Below are 7,500 nucleotides of genomic sequence, written 5' to 3'. Positions count from 1 at the left end.
CAGTGATGATAATAATAATAACAATAATAATAATAATAATAATAATAATAATAATAATAATAATAATAATAATAATAGTAATAATAATAACAACAATAATAATAATAAATACTAACAACAATAGTTATAATGATGATAATAATAACAATAATGATATAAAAACAATACTAATAACAATAATAATAATAGCAACAACAACAACAATGATAATGAAAATAATAATAATAATGATGATGGTGATGATGACAATAGTAATGATAATGATAATAATAATGATGATGATGATGATAATAATGACAATAACGAAAACGACAATAATCATAATAGAAAAAAAAAATGTCATAAAGAAAAAGGAATAACAGATAGATAAAGAACAAAGAGACACCCCCTCCCCCTCCCCCTCCCCCTCCCCCTCCCCCCCTCACCACAAAAGATCAAGTCGAACCAAATTATATTTTGTAACACTGGTTTCATGGAAGGAGGAAGGGGGAGGGGGGGATGGGGGGATGGGGGGGATGCGGAAGGAGAAGGAGAGGAAATGGGGGTGAAGGGAGGGGAGGGAGGGGAGGGAGGGGAAGAGACTGGAGGGAAGGAGATTGAGGCGAGATGAGGAGGGAGGAGAGTTAGGTGGAGGGGAGAAGAAGAGAAGGGAGGGAGGAAGGAGGGGAAGAGAAGAGAAGGAGGGAGGAAAGAGGGAGAGAAGAGGAAGAAGGATGGACGAAGGATGAAAGAAGAAGAGGAAGAAGAAGGGAGAAAAGAGGAGGAGGGGAAGAAGAGAAGAAAGATGGAAAGAGAAGAGAAGAAGAAGAGAAGGAGAGAAGGGGAAGGGAGAGTAGGGAGAGCGCAAGAGGAAGGAAGACTCGCGTGACTCACTGCTCTTGACTCATGCCATGGATTCGCCTAAGCAATTGAGTCAATGATTTTCCTCCTAAAAAATGGAGGTCGGACGCCTCTTGTTTCCCCCTCATATCTTCCTTATCTTTTAAACCCTCTCTTCCTCTTTGCTCCTCTTTACCTCACACCAACTCCCTCTTCCCTGTCTTTTAGCTCCCTCTTCCACTGTGTTTTTCTAAACCATCTTTATCTTATGTTTCATCTTCCTGTAAAATATAAACCTCTCTCTAACCTCTTCTCTTAAATACTCTTCCTCTTCTGTCCCTCTTTACCACCACTCTTTCTAGCTCCTTTCTTCTCTTTTATAATCACCTCTTCACCTCTTATATTCTGCTGCTCTTTAATACTGTTACCTCAACAGCTCTCTTCACATATCTTTTATCTGTCTTTCCTCTTTAAACCACTCTTTACCTCTTTCTTCCTCTTCCTCTGTACAAACCTCTTCCACTCTTTCTATTTATAAGCACAATATGGGAGATGAGATGATTTTATTGTGTGTATGATTTTCCTCGGCACTAAATTGTAACTTATATGTATGTGTCTGTGTAAATTCATCTTCATTTCATTTATTTTGTTCATGTATGCATGGAGTGAGTTTACGAGCATTATTATTGTCATATCTGCAGTATCAATAATATTGTATGTGTTCATATTTATTCTTAGTTTGTGTGCTTGTTTTGTGTGTGTGTGTGTATCAATATTAATATTAATATGTGCTCTTTTATTTAATAATTTGTTTACTATTTGTGTGAATGTGTGTGTGTGTGTGTACGTGTGTGCATGAGAGTTCTTGTTTTCGTATGAATGTTTATTTCTATAAGACTATAACACTGTTCATGCGTATCCACACATATACGCATAAACATACATGTGCGTCGCGTGTGTACGTGCGTGTATACATCCATGTGCGCGTGCGTATCCGAGCGTGTGTGCGTGCGCGTGGGTGTGGGAGGTGGGTGGCCGTATTATCTCCCAGGGTGTATGTGGGTGCGGCTCCGTGCATGTTATACGACCATTTCTGCGCGGTTTCATAATCTTCTCTCATAGTTATAATTCTCGCCCTTCGAAAGAGGGAAGAGGGAGCGAAAGAGGGAAGAGGGAGAGAGAAAGAGAGAAGAGGGAGAGAAAGAGGGGAGAGAGAAAGAGGGAAGAGGGAGAGAAAGAGGGAAGAGGGAGAGAAGGAGGGAAGAGGGAGAGAAAGAGGGAAGAGGGAGAGAGAAAGAGGGAAGAGGGAGCGAAAGAGGGAAGAAGGGAGAAAGACGAAGAAGGGAGAGAAAGAGAGAAGAGGGAGAGAAAGAGGGGAGAGAGAAAGAGGGAAGAGGGAGAGAAAGAGGGAAGAGGGAGAGAAGGAGGGAAGAGGGAGAGAAAGAGGGAGAAGGGAGAGAAAGAGGGAAGAGGGAGCGAAAGAGGGAAGAGGGAGCGAAAGAGAGAAGAGGGAGCGAAAGAGGGAAGAGGGAGTGAAAGAGGGGAGAGGGAGCGAAGGAGGGAAGAGGGAGAGAAAGAGGGAAGAGGGAGAGAAAGAGGGAAGAGGGAGCGAAAGAGGGAAGAGGGAGCGAAAGAGGGAAGAGGGAGAGAAAGAGGGAAGAGGGAGCAGAAAGAGGAAGAAGAGGGAGCAGAAAGAGGAGGAGGGAGCGAAAAGAGGGGAAGGGGGAGAGAGAGAGGGAAGAGGGAGCGAAAGGAGGGAAGAGGAGGCAGAAAGAGGGGGAAGGGGAGAGAAAGAGGGAAGAGGGCGAAAGAGGGAAGAGAGGCAGAAAAGAGGGGAAGAGAGAGAGAAAAGGAAGAGAGAGGCAGAAAGGGAAGAGGGCAAAGAGGAAAGAGAACAGGAAGGGAAGAGAGGCAGAGGAAGAGGAGAAAAGAGGAAGAAGAAGGAGCGAAAGAGAAGAGAGGGCGAAAGAGGAAGAAGCGAAAGAAGGGAGAAGAAGGGCAAGAAAGAGGAAGAGAGACGAAAGAAGGGAAGGAAGGAAAGGAGAAAGAGGAAGAGAGGAGAGAAAAGAGGGAAGAGGGGCGAAAGGGGAAGGAAGAAAGAGGAAGAGGAGAGGCAAAGAGCGAAAGAGGGAAGAGGAGCGAAAGAGGGAAGAGGGAAGAGAGGAGCGAAAGAGGGAAGAGGGAGCGAAAGAGGAGAGGAGCGAGGAGAGGGAGCGAAAGAGGAAGAGGGAGAGAGAAGAGGAGGGAAGAGAACGAGAAAGAGGGAAGAAGGAGCGAAAGAGGGGAAGGGGAGCGAAAGAGGAAGAGGGCGAAAGAGGGAAGAGGGAGCGAGAAAGGGAAGAGGAGAGAGGAAGAGGGAGCAGAGGGAAGAGGGGCGAAGAGGGGAAGAGGGAGATAAAGAGGGAAGAGGGAAAGAAAGAGGGAAGAGGGAGCGAAAGAGGGAAGAGGGAGAGAAAGAGGGAAGAGGGAAGAGGGAGCGAAAGAGGGAAGAGGGAGCGAAAGAGGGAAGAGGGAGCGAAAGAGGGAAGAGGGAGCGAAAGAGGGAAGAGGGAGCGAAAGAGGGAAGAGGGAGCGAAAGAGGGAAGAGGGAGCGAAAGAGGGAAGAGGGAGCGAAAGAGGGAAGAGGGAGCGAAAGAGGGAAGAGGGAGCGAAAGAGGGAAGAGGGAGCGAAAGGGGAAGAGAGGCAGAAAGAGTGAAAGAGGGAGCGAAAGAGGGAAGAGGGGGCAGAAAGAGGGATAAGAGGAGAGGCAGAAGATAAGGAAGAGGGAATAAAGAGGAAGAGGGCAGAAAGAGGGAAGAAGGGAGCAGAAAGAGAGAGGGATAGAGGGAGCAGAAAGAAGGGAGAAGAGAGAGCGAAGAAGGGAAGAAGACAAGAAAAGAGGGAAGAGAAAGGGAGCGAAAGAGGAAGGAAGGAGCGAAAGAGGAAGAGAGAGGAAGAAGAGAAGGGGAGAGAGAGCGAAAGAGGGAAGAGGGAGCAGAAAGAGGGAAGAGGAGCGAAAAGAGAGAAGGAGGAAGAGAGAAGAGGAAGAGGGCAGAAAGAGGGGAAGAGAGGGGGCAGAAAGAGGAAGAGAGAGGGCAGGAAAGAGGGAAGAGGGAGCGAAAGAGGGAAGAGGGAGCGAAAGAGGGAAGAGGGAGCGAAAGAGGGAAGAGGGAGCGAAAGAGAGAAGAGGGAGCGAAAGAGGGAAGAGGGAGTGAAAGAGGGGAGAGGGAGCGAAGGAGGGAAGAGGGAGAGAAAGAGGGAAGAGGGAGCGAAAGAGGGAAGAAGGAGCGAAGGAGGGAAGAGGGAGCGAAAGAGGGAAGAGGGAGCGAAAGAGGGAAGAGGGAGAGAAAGAGGGAAAAGGGAGCGAAAGAGGGAAGAGGGAACGAAAGAGGGAAGAGGGAGCGAAAGAGGGAAGAGGGAGCGAAAGAGGGAAGAGGGAGCGAAAGAGGGAAGAGGAATTATTTTTTGCGAGTCGGAAATGCGACAAGGACATTGAAAGGGGGTTAAAACTCGACCTTAGAGGCTAAACGACCTTTATTCGCCCAATAAAAGAGTGGAAGGAACTTTCTTTACGAAAAGAACGAAGGAAAGTGTAAAACCGTTAACTTTTATGATTTTTTTTTCTTTTTTCTTTTTTCTTTTTTTTCTTCTTCTTTCGGGGGGGGGGGGGGTCTGGAGGAGGAAGGGATGGATGGAGTAATTCTGGGGAATGCATAGGAGAAGATTGATGTTATTAGCTAAATATATGGAAAGAGGGAGAGAAGGAAGGGAAATGGGGTTAGCAAAAAAAGAGAAAGGGAAGAGAAATAAATAAAGATGGAGGTTGATATATAGAAAGATAAGCACGTAGATAGAAAGATAAAGAGAATTAAACAGTTAGTCAGTCAGAAAGGACACAGACAGACATAAAAAAAACATAAACATATAGACAAACAAACAAAAAGAAGGACAGAAAGGCAGAAAGACACAGACGAACAGAAAAACAGAAAAAAAGTAAATGGACAGAGAAAGCGAAAAATGACAAAAGAAAAAAAAAAAGAAAAAACAGATAAAAAAAGCAAAAAAGCCAGAAAAAAACAGACTAAAAAAAGAAAAAAAGACGATAAAACAGATAAAAACAGAAAAAAGACAAAAAAAAACAAAAAAAAGAAAAAAAAGACAGAAAAAAACAGAAAAAAAGACAGAAAAAAAAGACAGACAAAAAAAATCGTAGCACCGTTTCCACAAATATCGTGGGACTTTTCTCCTGACGCCATTCCGACCGCATCTCGTTATTCTCCCTAAAGCGACATTATCAATTAAAAGAGAACAAACCTTAACATCGCTTTCATAAAATACGTTAACAGCAATAACGGAGCCAATTGGGGCGATGATAGTAACAAGAGGGAAAGAGGAAGGGAAAGAGGCGAATATGGGGGAGGGAGGGAAAGAGGAAGGGAAAGAGGCGAATATGGGGGAGGGAGGGAAAGAGGCGAATATGGGGGAGGGAGGGAAAGAGGAAGGGAAAGAAAACGAAAAATGACAAAAGAAAAAAAAAGACAAAAAAAAAAACAGATTAAAAAAGAAAAAAGACTAGAAAAAACAGACAAAAAGAAAAAAAGACAGACAAAAAAAAATCATAGCCCCGTTTCCACAAATATCGTGGGACGTTTCTCCTGACGCCATTCCGACCGCATCATGTTATTCACCCTAAAGCGGTTTTATCAATTAAAAGAGAACAAACCTTAACATCGCTTTCATAAAATACGTTAACAGCAATAACGGAGCCAATTGGGGCGATGATAGTAACAAGAGGGAAAGAGGAAGGGAAAGAGGAAGGGAAAGAGGCGAATATGGGGGAGGGAGGGAAAGAGGAAGGGAAAGAGGAAGGGAAAGAGGCGAATATGGGGGAGGGGAGGGAAAGAGGAAGGGAAAGAGGCGAATATGGGGGAGGGATGGAAAGAGGAAGGGAAAGAGGCAGAATGTCTGGGGAGAGGAAGAGGGGAAGAGGAAGGAAGAAGAGGCGAATATGGGGGAGGGAGGGAAAGAGGAAGGGAAAAGAGGCGAATATGGGGAGGAGAGGGGGAAAGAGGAAGGGAAAGAGGCGAATATGAGGGGAGGGAGGGGAAAGAGGAAGGGAAAGAGGCGAATATGGGGGAGGAGAGGGAAAGAGGAAGGGAAAGAGGCGAATATGGGGGAGGGAGGGAAAGGAGCGAACCTGGGGGAGGGAGGGAAAGAGGAAGGAAAAGAGGCGAGTATGGGGAGGGAGGGAAAGAGGAAGGGAAAGAGGCGAATATGGGGGAGGAGAAGGGGAAAGAGGAAGGAAGAGAGGCGAATATGGGGGAAAGGGAGGGAAAAGAGGAAGGGGAAGAGGCGAATATGGGGAGGGGGGGAAAGAGGAAGGGAAAGAGGCGAATATGGGAGAGGAGGGGAAAGAGGGAAGGGGAAAGACAGCGAATATGGGGGAGGGAGGAAAGAGAGAGGAAGGGAAAGAGGCGGGCTATGGAGAAGGGAGGGAAAGAGGAAGGGAATGGGGGCGAATATGGGGAGGGAGGGAAAGAGGAAGGGAAAGGAGGCGAATATGGGGGAGGGAGGGAAAGAGGGAAGGGAAAGGGGAAGGCGAATGCTGGGGAGGGAGAAGGGGGAAGAGAGGAAGGGAATGAGAGGAGCGAATATGTATGGGAGGGAGGAAGAGAGGAAGGGAAAGAGGCAGAATGGGGGAGGGGGGAGGGAGGGACAGGGAGAGGAAGGGAAGGAGGCAGATGCTGGAAGGAAAGAGGGAAGGGGAATGAGGCAGGTATATGGGGGAGGGGAGGGAAAGAGAGAGAAGGGAAAAGAGGCGAGTGTGGGGAGGGAGAGGAGGGAGGGACAGGGGAGAGGAAGAGGGAAAGACGGAGAGGGAGAGGGGGGAGAAAAGAGGGATTGAGACGAGAGGAGGGAGAGGGAGAGAAAGAGAGAGTGGGGACAGAAAGGGAAGGAGTGAGGGAGGGAGAGGGAGAGGGAGGGAGAGAGAGGAGAGGGAGGGAGAGAGAGAGAGAGGGAGAGGGAGAGAGAGAGAGAGAGAGAGAGAGAGAGAGAGAGAGAGAGAGAGAGAGAGAGAGACGAAGAGAGGTCACAAACAGATAGAAAGAAAAGGAGAGAGAGAGAGATGAGCCAATAGGTTTAATAAAAGTGCATTACCAGAGCGTGCTGGTAAGTGGAGAGCACAAAATGCATAATTATCATAGACATCGACCTGGTCATTAGAAGGAGTTAAGGAGCCACCCGAGCAGCATCGCGGAAGTGGGTTCAAGAGTGTAAGAAAGCAACACCAAGAACCTTCTAGACGGGATTGGATACCACACGAAACTCCCAAGAAATGAGATGAAGTGTTGTCATACACAGGATCCCCAAAACCATCCGGGAAATCGATAAAATAGCCAAAGAAATGAGAAGAAATCCACCGAGAAACGAATTCCAGTCGTAAGAACGCCTCAGAACGGAAGGAAACTCGAAAAGGAAGTAAAGAGAGTTATGAGAGCAAGCTAAATAAACAGAAGAAACAAGTGGTGTTGAGACAGTGTAATAGCAGCGACATCGAATCAGCTTAGACGGTGCGGAGGCGTCACGTCTCGACCCGGCAGAAATACCCGAAGTGTCAACCCCTCCGCTAGTAAACAGCGCTTAACTGCTCCAGACGAGCGGAATAATAGATCGACTACTCTCGCAATCGCAGGAAAAAC

Source organism: Penaeus vannamei, chromosome 34 (genome assembly GCF_042767895.1).
Source record: "Penaeus vannamei isolate JL-2024 chromosome 34, ASM4276789v1, whole genome shotgun sequence".
Taxonomy (NCBI): Eukaryota; Metazoa; Arthropoda; class Malacostraca; order Decapoda; family Penaeidae; genus Penaeus; species Penaeus vannamei.
Note: the sequence above shows the minus strand (reverse complement) of the source record.